The 16991-nt window shown below is 36.9% G+C and overlaps 1 pseudogene; it reads left to right on the top strand.

Annotated features, from left to right (window-relative positions):
* The first annotated feature begins 1302 nt into the window (after positions 1-1302).
* Positions 1303-16991, top strand: part of LOC102827092 — a 31144-nt pseudogene continuing 15455 nt past the window's right edge.

Below are 16991 nucleotides of genomic sequence, written 5' to 3'. Positions count from 1 at the left end.
CAAGATAAAGCATTTCTTCCTTCTTGTGCAAAAGTAGTTACTTTTATAAGGGTAGATTTTATGGCCCAATCTAGTCATTCTCTCAAATTATGAACAACACAGAATTCTTCCTTTACTTATTTAAGTCATAGTGTTGATTCTGTTGAAAAATATGCAATGCTTCCAAAGTATGATTGGTAAGTATCTATTCAGGAAAATGAGTAAGAGAACTTGGTGCTAACATGCAAAGATCTCAAAAAATTATATTTAGTAAATGTGATATGCCATGGAGTCGGTTCTGACTCATAGCAATCCTGAATAAGGTTTCCAAGGCTATAAAACTTTACGGGAGCAGAAAGCCTCATTTTTCTCCCATGGAACTGCTGGTAGTTTCAAACTTCTGGCCTTGAAGTTAACAACACGAATCATAACCACCACACTACCAGAACTCCTTTAAGGAACACAGTCATTCATTCATTCTCTCATTTATTAATCCATTCTCTCTCTGGAGCCAAATTCTTTAGTGCATATTCCATTCAATGCAGAGAAATATGTCTCACTTGAAAGGGCTTGTTTACATTTCAGAGAAAATGATAATGCCTCTATCATATCCCTCTATCTCTGGAAATGAGAATGGGCAGATAAACCAGCAGTTACTCTATAAGGTTTGAATTTCGTAATTTAGAGTTTCTGTCCTGTGCTATAGTCCCTGTTATACACGCAGATGTTATCGTATAACGATCACCATGATTCCTTGTGCAGAATTGCACACAGGGAACTGACATTATGATTTTACTTCTCCTTATGTTATTGCTGTGAATAAACAAAAGTCTGATCTGCAGCCAGCCTGTGTGTTAAGTAAATTTGTTAGCTTGAAAGTAGGGTAAAATCTTTGATCTTTCACTTATTTTGACTTCAAACAAAGGCAAAACAAAAAATAAGTCCAGGGCTGCAAAGATTGAATTGAAAATAAATAAGTTTTTAAAAAACAGTGTAAATAGGGAAAAAAATCATTAAGGTATCTGATAAAAAGGAATAAATAGTCCATTACTTTATTATATATAGACAACAACCAACAACCATTAATGATATAAAAGACTAATTGGCAATCTCAACAAAAAATCAAAATTTTAGGGTTAATAGTAATAATGCTGAGGTATTTATATAGAAAATAACTTAAAAACATTTGACAAAAAACAAACCCAATGCTGTTGAGTCAGTTCTGACTTATACTGACCCTATATAACTGAATAATGCTGCTTTACAGGGTTTGGGAAGGAAGCTGTAAATCTTTACAGAAACAAACTGTTGCTTCTTCCGTGCATGGAGCTGCAGGTGAGTTCAAACCACTGATCTTTCTGTTAGCAGTCCAACACTGAAACCTAGTATTTTACAAGGATAATGAAAGTGTCTTGATCAAATGCAATAATATAAATGTCCTTTGGGAAGACTTAAAATATAAGGGGGCTATGTAGCTCTGGTAGCGTAGTGGTTACGAATCGGGCTGCGAACCTTAAGGTCAGCGGTTCGAAACTACCAGCTGCTCCACGGGAGAAAGATGAGGCTTTCTACTCTGTAAGGATTTACACCCTCGGAAATCCTGTACAGGGTCGCTATGGGTCAGAACCGACTCGATTGGACTTAACAACAACAACAACAATGTAGCTCTAGCTCCCATAAAGATTTACAGCCTCGGAAACCCTGTACAGCGTTGCTATGAGTCGGAATCGACTCCACGGCACAAAACCACCACCACCACCACCACCACCATGGAGTTCTGGTAGCGTAGTGGTAACGAATCAGGCTGCTAATCTCATGGTCAGCAGTTTTAAACTACCAGCTGTTCCATGGGAGAAAGTTGAGGCTTTCTGCTCCCGTAAAGATTTACAGCCTCAGAAACCCTGTACAGGGTCCCTATGAGTCGTAACCAACTCCATGGCACATAACAACAATTATTCCTAAAGTAGCTCTGGTATCACAGTGGTTAAGAGTTGAGCTGCTAGCCTCAAGGTCAGCAGTTCGAAACTACCAGCTGTGCCACGGGAGAAAGCTGAGGCGTTCTGCTCCCGTAAAGATGTGCAGCCTCGGAAACCCTATGCAGGGCCAATATGAGACCGACTCCGTGGCACACCACCACTACATCCCCCAAAATATTGTATACATTTAAGATCATTTAAAAATGCCTAAAAGTCGTTGTTAAAGTACTCAGGTTGTTACTAAAGAAGATAATAAATGAGCAAAGATAAGAGGACGTATTTGAAAAAGAAAGCAATGACAACATACTTGTCCTAATAGCTATTAAAGCAGCCTACAATTAAAGTATTGGTGGTAGTTAACGAATAAACTGAGCAAGGAATGACTGGTGATTAAAAACATTCAACTATGAATTAACATTTAATATATTATAAAAGTTCCATAGGGTCTGGAGTTTGGAGAGACTTGGGAACGCCTGCACTCATGAACACTCACCTAGCCATAGAGGGCTGGAGCTGAGAGTGAAGCGTCCAGCTGATATGAAATGGGGGAGATGCACAAGAATGCACAAACCTGCAGATAGTACCCATTTGACCTCGCTTCAGTGGCTTGATGACCAGAGCTCAATTACAGGAAGATTAGTTTGATAAAGGAAGCAAGTGCAACCTGCTACAATTTGATGAACGTAACCTACACTTATGGATGTGGTGTGTTGGGGTGTCGGTTACGACTCCTAGTGACCGTGGATAGGATTTCCGAGGCTAAAAAGCTTTACGGGACCAGAACGCCTCATCTTTCTCCCGCGGAACAGATGGTAGTTTCAAACTGCTGACTGTGAGGTTAGCAGCCCTACTCATAACCACTACGCTACCAGAGCTCCTTATTTATGGATGTAGTAGCTCAAAATACCAACCAAGAAGGAAGGAGTCTTCACCTCAAGGATCAAGCCTGTACCTTTGGTATACAGGGTGGATAGAGACAGGCAAATTAGACATCGGTTACCTAAAATTGGGTATTATATAGGCATTAATTGGCTGGCTTACAAGTTTTCAAGAGGAAGTTTAGTTTCAGAGTGTGCAGAAGAAGGTAGAACCCCCACTGAATAGTGTTCGTCTTGTCTAGATGGGTTCTGTGAAAAGAAATAGAGATAGGACTCTTGAGCCAATAGTGAGTAATTATTATCATGGCTAATTGCAATTGTCACAACTTTATAGATAGAAGTTTTGTAACATAAAGGGGGGTAGTTAATCTTAAATTCCAAGAACTGAGAACCCTAGAACTATTAAGAGTAAAGAGCATGAGTGGAACGTGGGACCCTAATCAGAGCAGCAGCAACACCAGTAGTGAAGGCAAAGGTGAACTAGAGCAGCCGAGGAGGACTCTAGACTCATAAACAGAGAAAAGCAATGTGCTGGCGGCCAAAAGACAAGCTTGCAGAATGTGCTCCTTAGTTGTTTAAATGATTATATATCCCTGAGTGTGTTTGGATACATCAAATAAACAAAACAAGACAAAAAACAAAACCCCAGAAGGAGTAGAAGCAAGTACTGTTAAGTGATGATGCATGGAGGGGGTTGTAATCAGTGAGACAAAAGAAGATTGGATGAGTGCAAAACTGTTTTTCTCCCATGTAAACTATCACTCAATTCATCATAATAGCTTTAATGATAAAAGTTACATAATAATTAGTGTGGAAAATATTAATTACAGTGTTTGAAACTTGGAAATCATACAAGAAAAAAATAAAGTTGCATCCATTTTCCAGATACTAAAGCACAATTATCAAGGCACTGGGAAGTGATGGAATACAAATTGAAATCTCTCAACATACTGACGTGGTCCTGGAGACAGTCACTCATCTATGCTAAGAAAATTTTAAGACAACTACCTGGCCAACTTACTGGAGGAGATCTGTATTTGTGCTCATTCCAAAGAGAGGTGACCCAACAGAATGCAGAAATCATTGGACAATATCACTGATATCACATGCGAGTGAAGTTTTACTAAAGCAAATACAAAAATGGTTGCAACCATGCATTGACAGAGGACTTCCAGAGGTTCAAGCCGGATTTAGAAGAGAATGTGAAACAAAAGATATCATTGTTGACACCAGATTGATCTTGGCTGAAAACAGAGAATACCAGAAAGATGTTTACCTGTGCTTTACCGACTATGCAAGGACTTTGAAGTGTGTGGATCATGAAAAACTACTGACAACACTGAGACAAATTAGTATTCTGGAACACTAATTGTGCTCATGAGGAATCTGTACCTAGACTAGGAGGCAGTTGTTTGAACAGAACAAAGGAACACCGAATGGTTTAAATTAGGAAAGGTGTTCACCAGGTTGTGTTCTTTCAACATACTTATTCAATCTGTATAATGAGCAAATAATCCAAGAAGCTGGATTATATGAAGAAAAGTGTGCCATCAGGATTGGAGGAAGACTCATTAACAAACTGCGATTTGCAGATGATACAACCTTACTGAAAATGAAGAGCATTTAAAATATTTACTGATGAAGATCAAAGTCTTGGATATGGGTTGCATCTCAATGTAAAGAAAACAAAAATCTTCACCACTGGATCGATAAACAACATCACAATAAATGGATAAATGACTGAAGTTGTCACATTTTATTTTGCTCAGATAAATCACCAGCATTCATTGAAGCAGCAGTCAAGAAATCAAATAATGTATTACACTGGGCAAATCTACTGCAGAAGAACTTTTTAAAGTGTTTAAGAGCTGAAATGTCAGTCTAAGTACTGAGGTACACTTGACCCAAGCCATGGTATTTTCAATAACCTCGTATGCATGCAAAAGTTGAATAGTAAATACGGAAGACCCTAGAATAATTGCTTCATGTGACTTATGGTGTTGGAGAAGAATATTGAAAGTACCATGGACTGTCAAAAGAACCAACAGATAGATCCCTGTTGGAAGTACAGCCAGAGCGCTCCTTGGAATTCAGGGTGGCCAGACATTGTATTTCATACTTTGGACATATTATCAGGGGAAACCAGTCACTGGAGAAGGATATCATGTTTGGCAAAGTGGAGGGTCAGAGAAAAAAAGGAAGGACCCAGAGAGATGGACTGGCACAGTGGCAGCAGCAATGGGTTCAGGTGTAGAAACGATTGTGAAGTTGGCCTAGGACCAGGCATTGTTTCATTCTGTTGTACATAGGGTTGCTATGAGTTAGTACTGACTCGATGACACCTAACAACAGGCATAATGATATCCAAATCAAATCACTACTTAAACATAGAATGCTAAACCAAAAACATCTTAGAAATTGCTTTAGACATTATGAATATTTTCAACTCATCTAGATGTCAGGGGATTAACTTTTTGATAAATAAAGCTTACTGACAAACTAATGAGAAAAAAGCCAAAAATCACAATAGAGAAATGGGAAAAAGATGTAAATAGAGATAATAAAAAGGAAATAAGGTATGCTCTTAAAAGTATGAAAAGATGTCTAACATCTCTTATGAAGAAAACAGACAAGGTGAAACTTCATTAACACACATTTTTTGTCCAATAAAATAGTCAAAGATAAATGTTTGATAATGTCCTTTATTGAAAAAATCTGAATAAATAAGAGCTATCATACTATGCTGTGAGTATGTAAATTTGTATAATGCATTTTGAGGGCAGTTGGGTACATCCATCAACGTTATAAAGTACAGCTATCCTTTCAACAGCAATCCATTTCCAAGAATTTATCCTTTAGATTTTACTGACACATACAGAAAATGATGTAGGTACACAGTTAATCACTAGAACATTGGTAATAATACAAATATGGGAAAGAATGTACATGATTGGTTACATTATGATACACCGATATTTTCTGAATAAAATCATGCGTTCAAAGCAAGTAGGCAATTACATATCATCAAAATATTTTCCAAAATATGTTTTAAGAAAATCATAGGTAGAACAGTGCTACATCTGCATATATAACAAAGAAAACAATTCTCAATGCCTGTTCACATCTGTAAATATTTACTATTAGTTGCATGAAATAGTTTTGGAAGAATATCAAGACCTTGATCATATTAGTTTATTGAGAAAAAGTACCTGATTTATAAATGATTTATAAACAGGGAGAAGCAGTTCACTTTATCATATTTTTTTATCTTTTTGATTTTGAGCCACAAAGAGCTTTATTTATTCAAAGTTAGATGACAAAAAAAAAAAAAAAAAACACTTAAATTTGGAATATTAAAAATAACAAATTACAACAGACTACATTCTTACTTTATACATAAGATTAGTTGTAAAAGTTTATAAACCAAAAATACAAATCCTGACAGAATGGAAACACTTTCCTAAATAACTAGTGAATCGTGGAAAAAATCAAATGTGCAATTAAAGGTTTTAAACAACAATGGAAATAATAACACAATATATGAAAACAAATGGGATGCTGTTAAAAATATGCACAAAATTAATGCCATAAATGTTTTAATGAAGATAAAACAATTGGCTGAATTTTGTTTATGATTCAAGAACTAAGAACTATAACCAAAAGGGAGAAATTAAAAATCTGGGATATTAGACAGTTATTAATGAATTAGATAATTTAAAATAAAAACATTTGCAATAATCTCAAGCATTAGTTTCTAATGCTTTTTAGTAATATCTTATAAATATGCTTGACAGTATTCAGGAAGAAAATCAATACCGGAATAAGGCAGTAAGCAAAAGTTATGGAGATAATGAAAATATTGTTAAATATATACATTAATACACTATTAAACAGAAATGTGGAGTTGTGGTGTGGTACTGTAGGATAAGCTCTGATCCTACCAGTCTTTCCTTGGAAACACTTAACAAGATTTCTGTGAAATGGAACAAACTCTGGGGCACTTAACAACAACAAATAAAATTAAAATAGAAGTAGAACATTACCTGACTTATTTAGTGCTTTTTCCAAGCATCCAAAAGATAGTGTGAGATAAACAAGAATACAAAAAGAAGCATAAATAAGTGAAAAATATCTCTGGAATGAAAAATCTGAAGTTTTTAATACCAATTTATTATGTATATAATTATTTACCACCTATTTAAGAAGGTAACTAATAACAAATGCAAAGTATAGACAGTATTGAAAATTTCTAAAATTGTTGAAGTTTTCTTCTTCACTAAGAACTGTTTTGTCTTACTCTCTAATATCTCTCAACAAGGATGAAACAAGGTAGTGTATAATGTCCATGGTAACAAACCCAGTACATCAAAAAGCAACACTGAAGACTAGTCTGCAGGATTCTAGATCTTAGAGTCCTAACAACTGCATTTGCCTCTCTGTCTACAAACACTGAGTGTTAACCAAAACCATTCTCCAAATCAATGTGAGTTTATTAACTTAAAAGAAAGTATTATACCCAGTAAGAGTAGTAGTTATGAGGTTGGCAGTTCAAACCCACCCGCTGCTTCTCAGAAATCCTTTACAGGGTTGTTATGAGTCAGACCAACTTCACGGCACTTAACAACACCCCCATCACTATATAATACAACAATTCTACTACTAGGAATTTACTCAAGGAATTGGAAAACAGCAATACAAACAGACATCTATCTGCACACCAGTGTTCATTGTAGCACTCTTTACAATAGCCAAAATGTGGAAACCACTGAAATGTCCATACAGGGATGAATGGAGAAATAGACTATGGTATATACATGCAAGGGACTACTCCTCACCTGGAAAGAGAAATGAAGTCCTGATACATATGTACTACAATATGGATGGAGTTTGGAAGCACTATGATGAATGAAATAAGTCAATCACAAAGGACAAATATAGTATTAACTCACTTATATAAAAAGACAAAAACAAACAAATGTATAGAGATTAAAATTCATTAATAGTTATCATTAGCTGGACACAGGAGATAAAGAAGAGTTATTGCTTATGGAGCACTGACTTTCTGTTTATGACGATAGAAAATTTGCATTGCTTGGGGGTAATGGTTGCACAGTTAATTAATGTAACTGATGTCAGTAATAACTGATGTACAATAGGTTGTACACCTCTAAAAAGTTGGATTGCAAATACGTGATATATATACTTACAACCACAACAAAAACAAAAAAGCAGCTGCTGAATTTACTTATATACAACCAGTCATCTCATGAGATTTGGTTTCTTGGGTTTGAGGTTTAGGGTTATGGTTTCGAGAGACATCCCATTTACTTTGTCTAGTATTGTATGTAGGGCTTCTGTTCTACCTCCTCATTCATTGTACAGTGCCTGGAGTCTTGAAAACTTACAAGCAGATTTCCAAGGTACAACAGTTGGTTTCTATTTGCTTAAGCAGCAGAAGAAGGGAGTTTGGAACAGAAGGTGGAAATGGCATGAGTGATTAATCGTCTCCATGAATAACTAAATTGTTTGCCATGAGAACAAAAAAGTGGATGGTGCTTAGCTGTCGTTACTGAATGTTTTGATCTAAGAGTCTTAGAAGATTCCTGATCAGTTAGGGAGAGATGCAGAACAGAACTTCAAATATTTATGGAATATATAATTTCTGAAGTCATTGAAGCTGGATGAACCCCCTGAACTATTGCTCTGAAATTGAAACCATAGATCAAAAATATAATCCTAGATCCTTCTTTAAACCAAATACTGTTGTTGTTGCTAGGGAACATCAAGTTGGTTCCTACTCATAGTGAACCTATGAACAACAGAATGAAACACTGTTCATTCTTACACCATTCTTAACAATTGTTGTTTGAGCCCATTTTTTTCTGCCACTGTGACAATCTATCTTGGGGGTCTTCCCCTTTCTTGCTGACCCTCCACTTTTTCAAGCATAATGTCCTTCTCTAGGGACTGGTTCCTCATGACAACACACCCAAAATACGGGAGAAGTCTTGTCATCAATTCTAAGATGCATTCTAGTTGTCCTTCTTCCAAGACAGATTTGTTTATTCTTTTGGCAGTACATGGTACTTTCAAATACATCGATTATTCTAAACCAATAAGTTAACTTAATTAGTGAAGAATTTCTGCCTTAAGCATAAAAAAATAAATGGAGAAATATTCTCTTTGAAACAACTATCTATTGTTATTGTTAAGAGCTGCAGAGTCAGTTAAGACACAGAACAACCATGTATATATAGGGTTTCAGAGGAGCTGCGGGTGGGTTTGAACCACCAACATTGTGAGTTACAGTCCCGTGGTTATTCTATAGTGCCACACCAGTACTCCAAAGAATCTAAATATAAAGAACTATGTATATGAGATCAAATTGACAACAGTAACTTAAAAAGTTAGATGGGAAGCTTGGGAGGCAGTGACTCTATGCTATTTGGGACGGAATGATTTAGAAAAAAATCATGAGACTGATTGCACAACTTGAGGATTATAATCAGTGTTACTCAATTAAATAAACATGTAGAAATTTTTGAATTGGCATGTTTTCTGTTGTGTATAGTATCAACAGCAAATAGACCTACATTCATTTACAGAGCATAAACAAATAGATAAATAGACATACACACACAAATAAATGATATTAGCACAAGTAGAGTACTGAAAATTAGAGGAAAAAAGTTAAGAACTGGGGAAAATATATCCTGCAAAAGACAAACTGAGATTTAAGCTTTCTTTTATGGAAATTTTGGACTGTTTGACAATTTATTTTGACCAAAGATACATATTAAATGTAATACTAATGGAAGTTTCAGTAAATGTAATTTTAAATATTATTCTAAAAAAGTAGAATACAAGATAATTTGGGAAAATGATTAATTAATTCTAAATGCCTTTCTGGAAGTTAGAACACATTATAGAGTAATGTGAATGATTTGTGTGAAGACAATTTGCTCAGTGGAAAAGTACAGCTCAGATGTAAAACCAAAATGTGCTGAAATCATGGTAACAACTCTCGGGAACCAATTCAGTATATCTCCTCCCAACTCTGCTTTTAGTAACCTTATGACGTTGAACTGAATTCAGCCATAGTGACAATAATTGACACTACTGAAATTAGTTTTTGTATTGTTGCCGTTGTTCATATGTTATTTCTCAATACCTAGCTTTTAGAAATTTATCATCACATCGTACAATAAAATGCTGCATAGCACTAAATACATGTCATGCCACATGAACAAACTGGTGTCTAGATAAACAGAACCAAAAAGATACAGATATGGAATGAAAAAAGTAACATTTATTTTAATGAATTGACTTATATAATTTTGGGGTTTGACAAATTCCAAATCCTTGGGTCAAGTGACAGATTGGAGATTCCTGGACTCTTGTGTCCCCAAATCCACAGGAAACAGGAGGGTAAAAGAGCAGGAGTCTGGCAAGATGTTTATTGATAATATGAAAACAATATTTTTTCAGGGAAAATTCCCTTTTACACATTGTTCCTTTGATTGATTGAATGAAGGCCACCCACATTATGGCTAAGTAATCATTGAGATTTTGAAAAATTAAATCAGATATATTTATGTATGTATAAATTTATACACACATGTATATGCTTTGGAGTGCTGGTGTGGTGCAGTGGGTTAATGTACCAGACTTCAAAGCCATTTGAACTGCAAGGTCGGCGGTTCAAGCTCACCAGCTGCTCCTCGAAAACCCTATACAGGGTCGCTATGGGTCGGAACCTACTAGACAGCACTTCACACCAGCAACGATATATGCTTTAGTAATAAAAATAGAATGACAACTTTATATGTACTATTTCTAACAGTTATGTTAAGAAATATTTTTATATTAAAACACTTAGGGTAATATATCTTCTGTGGTATATTTATAGTTATTAATTTTATTTTTGCAATTTGTACATGTCCTTCTCTTTTTTAACTTTAACTATTCCATTTTCCTGAGTCTTATTTCTTAACTTAATTTTCATGCCACTCCTTCAGGTTGGGGGACAGTACATTTTCAAGCCAGAAAGTTGTACCTGACTTCACTTTTGTTTTTCTTAATCTTATTGTTCCCGTGACACTGACTGCCAATCTTTATGTTCATTTTTGATATTTAGAGTGATGAACATGATCTATAAAATGCTTCATTCCTTTCTATAGTATCCTTACCAAGTGTGCTTCTAGAATTAACTTGCAATCTGAAGTATACGAGAACTCCATAGTTGTTGAGAGAAATTTTAATATTTGCATGACTATGACTTTTAGAAAGTCTTCATATTCCTTATTCTGAAATCTGTCTTTCTGTAAATTCATTGACCTAATACCAGTACATGGATCTACAAAGAACAAATTAATCCTTTTTTTTTTGATAGCCTATAGTTTACCTTTCAACATCTACCTGTAGCCATATCTTTGTAACATAACTTTGTAGTTCCTCTTATTAAGATATTTTGTTACTCAGTGTTTGATTAGAAGAGGAAATAGAACTGATAGTGTATAAAAGATTTTAAGAGAAATTTAGACCAAACACAATTCTGGGAGATGGTTAGGCAATTCATGCATACTTGTTGCTTCTTCATTTAGTGTCAGTTGGTTGGAAAGATGGTCTTGTAACAGTAGACAACAAGGACAAATTGGCAACCACAGCTTTATAAGGAAATACAAACTAAACCAAAATAATTGCACAGTGAAGCCAGGTTAAATTGCAGACCAAAAGAATTATTACATTGAAAAACAAAACAAAAAAACAAGGTCATTTGTTTCCTACATTAGGAACTTGAAACTCTTAAGATCACTGGGAAATAGGAGAATATTGGCTCTTTCACATTTCTGCACATCTTGTGAGAAGATGTACTGACAACTTTAACTGTAGATTATCTTTCTAAGGATGTTTGCATATCAAATAGCCTTGGAAAACAGATAATGTTTCCCTCCTGGTGTGGTGGTGTGGGTTAATGCGTTGGACTGCAAGGTCAGTTTGAACCCTGAGGTCGGTAGTTCAAGTTCACCAGCTGCTCCTCTAAAACCCTATTCAGGGTCACTGTGAGTCAGAATTGACTTGAGGGCACTTAGCAACAGCAGCAATAAGGAAAAGCGTGTATTTGCTTGCTGACCAATATAAGAAAAGATTAATGTGTGTCTCTGATACAACAGTTTGGAAGGTTTATTTGTAGCACCTTTAAGGGATCTGGTGTTTCTAAGCTCAGGCTGTTTCAAATCCAAGATATAGCATTCACCTGAGCTATTGCATGTTGCACATTTTGAAGATCAAGGGAAATGAAAACAAGCATGAAGTTCATGTTGTTGTGGAGCGATGAATAATAATGTACTTTGATTCTTACCCAAAGATTTCATGCCTTCTGGCAGAACCCATGAAACTTTGGTAAGCCAATTTGTTATCTTGCAAGTTTAATAAAATGTCAGGTACTTCTCTTTTCTTGACAAAGATCCATGGAAGATGAAAAAGCAGCAGATTTGAATGTGATTTCAAGAGGTAGTTCAACAAGGTGAGTCAACAGATCTCTGAAAATACGTCCTGCAAGAACCCTACTGACATCTGCTATATACCCATATTCCAAACATTTCAAGACTGTCCCTCAATTTCTCCTCCCAAATCTAATGAGTGCAAATTTCCCTTGTGATCACACACAGGTTCATGCAGAAAAGGGGATTCTGGGATACATACCAATTTAACAAAATCAGTAGTGTACCTAGTCACTACAGACTTGGAGGTTATTTCTCTGCCATTTCAATTGACCATGAAGTGACATTGCAACTTTCTGAATGCTTCCACAAGACACTATTCATATATCCTTGAGTTAGAATTAACTTGATGCCAGTGGATGAGTCTTTATCTAAAAGAAGTCTTGATGGTGCAGCAGTTAAAGAACTCAGCTATTAACTAAAATGTTGGCAGTTCGAATCCACCGGCTACTGTGTAGGAGAAAGATGTGTCAGCCTGCTTCCATAAAAACTAGACTTGGGACTTCTATCGGGCAAGTTTACTCTGTCTGCTAGGGTTTCTATGAGTGGGAGTTGACTTCACTGCAGTGGGTTTATTTTCCTAGGTTGCATTTTTGGGGTGGCCTCAAGCAGCAATGGGAATAAGCTCAGTATAGCTAACTATATAACAAGGGATACAGGATCGTGTTTACTACTTCACCATTGTTTGCCAGCCCAAAACTAGCCAACATCAAGAAGTAGAACACCACCGTTTATTTGTTGCTGACCACAGATTTATGAGGGAGCCCAACTGAGACCAGAAAAATTGTACAGCTGAGCCCAGCCTAAATTGCAAACCAAAGAGTCATTACCTAAAATATAATCATTGTTATATAGCAATATGCTTTGTGCTGGTAACTTGTACAGCAACAAGCAACTGATTCATATAGCGTGTATTACCTAAAGAAAAATTTAAAACTTATATTAATTTCCTTATAATTCCAATTTATAGATGTTTTAGATGTTTCAAGTTCAAGGTGATGTTGTGGAAATAGCATGGGATTTGGTGTCAGGAGAACTAGATTCTTAGATCAGGCATTGCTACTTACTGTGTTTATTGCTGTTAATCATTTTTAAGTTAGCTCCAACACATGGCGACCTTATAGTTAACAAAACATTGTCAGACCATGTGCCATCCACATGATCTCTGATGTGTTTGATTCCTATCTTGAGTCTGTTATTTCAGCCCATCTTACTGAGGGTTTTACTCATCGTTCCTGAAACATTAATATATTTGTTAAGTGTCTAACCTGTTACAATTTTATTTTTATAAATATTAGAATTGATAAAATAACCAAGTAAGGATGCACTCAATATCATGGATTTTTAAGGGACCCCTGCCATGACCCTGGTGTCCTGATGTGGTGCTGTTGTGTAAGCACTGGACTGATAATTACAGGTGGTCAATTCAAACCCACCAGTCACTCTTGGAAGCCCTACAGAGGGTCTCTACAAGTAGGAACCATACAGGAGGTCCATTATGTGTTGGAATCAATTTAATGACAGTTAATAGCAAATGCAATAATTGGAGCTCTGGTGTGGCAATGGAGGATAAGCATTGAACTGGTAACAGAAAGAATGGTAGTTCAGACTCACCAGAAACTCTACAGTTGAAACCCACTCAGAAACTCTACACAGGGTCACTGTGAGTCAGAATCAACTGGATGGCAAATGACAACAACAATGCAAGGACCATTGCTTACTTTTTCCTAGAAAGCACCCAGAACATATTTTTTTTTAGATATTAATTTTTTTCTTAAGTTTTTATTACAAGGCTTATATATATGTTAGAGCATCAGCTTTACACTCGTCATATCATATTTCATTTCATTGCAATGATTACAATCCCCTCCATGCATCATAAGATAACCAAAGGGTACATCACACAGGCCTACCTCCTGGCCACCAGCGCACAACCCTTCTCTCTCCTAAGTCCAGTGTCCCCAGCAGCTCCATCTGTCCACGTCATCATCTCTGTCTCCATCCCTGGCTTCACTGTCTCTCTGGGTAGGGTCCCACTCACCATTCTTATAACTTGATGGCCCCAGGGAACTCCGCTCCTGAGCTGCAAAATCAATCACTCTCCTCCTTTTGTCAAAAAACATCTACCTCTATATTTCCTACCCTCACAATCAGTCCTGATGGCAATTATTCACTATTGTACCACAAGAGTCTTAACCCCATTTCCTTTCACCATCCTGGTCCCAACAGATTAGAAATCATTCAGTGGAGATTCTAACTACTTCTGTCCCATCTGGAACTAGGCTTCCTCTTGAAAGCTTGTAAGCCAGTCACTTCTTGCCTTTATAGTTCCCACATTTTGGGTAGCCAATGTCTAAGTTGCCCATCACTGTCAACCCTGGTAGTGAGGGTGTGGAAGTGATCCTTGCTGTAAAGATTTGTTCCCTTTTTTGAGCTACTACATCCATAAGTATAGGTAAAATTCATCAAATTATAGCAGGTTACTCTGTTTTTTTCCCCTCTTCTTTCTTCTTCTAGTCGAGTTCTGTTCATCTAGTCATTGAAGCCAGGACAAGTGGATACTATCTGAAAATATTCATGTTCTTGTGCATCTCCCTTCACTTTATATCAGCTGGACGCTTCACTGTCCACTCTAGCCCTCTGTGGCCATGACACTGCCTCTGGGCCCAGGAGTCCCTGGGTCTTGCCATACTGCTGGCCATCCAGGTCTCCACTCAGGTTCACAGGAGTCTGTTGAATGTGGTCAGGCTTAGCTTGCAACTTTTCCAGTGGAAAATTCCTACCTCAGTTGGTTCTGGATGGGGTTCTGGATTCCACCTATGGTCCTGTGCCATGTAAAGGCTCCACAGGAAGCCCCTTTCACTGGGCAATCTCTAGCCCCCTTTTAAGGTATTTCAATCAGTTATAGGCTGAAGACAGACTTACAAGTTTCTATAGTGATGCTTCTGGCTATTCCTTTCTTCTCCTCCTCAAGTGTCTATTTTACAATGGTAGGCAAGGGAAACCAAGATTCAAAAGACAGCCTAGAATCTTAACATTATTCCCCTCTTTTACCCCTTTAAATCATGCCTCAATCCCTGTATCCTGGAGTCCGGTTGTTCCAAAGTTGTGCATACATCATCATTTGCCTCTGTCCCACTTAGCCCATGCTAACCTGCCTAACTGTTCTCCCATTAGCCTTGTTCTTCCATTCTTCTCCCCCTTCTTGTGTATTCCCTCCTCCCAGCTCCCAAGCTATCCTGTGTTTATTCACTACCCAGTTCTCTATCTTCTCCTCTCCCTCCCATCCTCTCATCCCACACATCATGGTGATCAGCAAATATATATATAAAATTCTTCCCCCCACCCCCCTTTTAGTGTGGGTTCTTTTATTTAACTCTTTTACAATAATGGTCCTATGCAGTATTTCTCCTTTTGTGACTGACTAAGAACCTTAAAGTCAGCGGTTCGAAACTACCAGCCGCTCCGCGGGAGAAAGATGAGGCTTTCTACTCCCGTAAGGATTTATACCCTCGGAAACCCTGTACAGGGTCGCTATGGGTCGGAACCGACTCGACGGCACTTAACAACAACAACAAATGTCCTAAAGGTTCATCAATGTTATGCGGTGGCTTACAGCTTCCTTGTTGTTCTTCAAGGTAGCTTAGAATTCCATTGTGTGTATGTACCACAGTTTGTTTATCCATTCTTCAATTGATGGGCACTTAGGCTGTCTCCATGTTTTTGCTATTGTAAATAGTGCTGCTATGAACATTGGTGTGCATATATCTACTCATGTTATGGCTCGTACTTCTTGTGGGTAAATATCAAGTAAAGGAATTGCTGGATCATAAGGTATTTCTATTTCCAACCTTCTGAGGAAGTGCCATATTGTTTTCCAGAGTGGTTTGACCATTTTGCAATCCCTAGAACAATGTAGGAGGGTCTCAGTCTCTCTGCATCCTTCCCAGCATTTATTGTCCTCTACTTTTTTGATCTTTGCTGTTATTGCTGGTGTGAGATGATATCTTATTTTTGTTTTGATTTGCATCTCTCTAATGGCTAGTGATTGTGAACATTTCTTCATATGTTTGTTGGCTGCCCAGATCTCTTCCTTAGTGAAGTGTCTGTTCATGTCTTATGCCCATTTTTTAGTTGGGATATTTGTCTTTTTTTTTTGTAGAGGTGTTGTAGTTTCCTATATATTTTACAAATAGGGCCCTTTCTGATGTGTCATTGCGAAATATTTTTTTCCAATTCTATGGGTTCACTTTTTACTCTTTTAGTGATGTCTTTGATGCACATAAGTTATTAATTTTTAGTATGTACAACTCATCTATTTTGTCTACTTTTGTTTGTGTACTTTTCAAAATGTTTGGTAGTCTGTGTATTCCCTGTATTAGAGCCCCCAAATTCATCCTTATTTTTTCATTGATGACTTTCATAATTTTGGGATTCACGTTTAGATCTTTAATCCATGCTGAGTTGGTTTTTGTGTAAAGTGTGAGGTAAAGGTCTTGTTTCAATCTTTTGCATATTGCTTTCCAATTCTGCCAGCATCATCTGTTAAACAGACTATTTCCTCCCCATGTAACATACATAGGCACTTTGTCAAAAATCAGTTGGCTGTATGTGGATGCGTTGATTTCTAGATTCTCGATTCTGTTCCATTGATC

This window comes from Chrysochloris asiatica, unplaced genomic scaffold (assembly GCF_000296735.1).
Source record: "Chrysochloris asiatica unplaced genomic scaffold, ChrAsi1.0 scaffold00027, whole genome shotgun sequence".
In the NCBI taxonomy this organism is placed as follows: Eukaryota; Metazoa; Chordata; class Mammalia; order Afrosoricida; family Chrysochloridae; genus Chrysochloris; species Chrysochloris asiatica.
The sequence above is the reverse complement of the archived record's forward strand: the minus strand, read 5'-3'. Positions and strand labels throughout refer to the sequence as shown.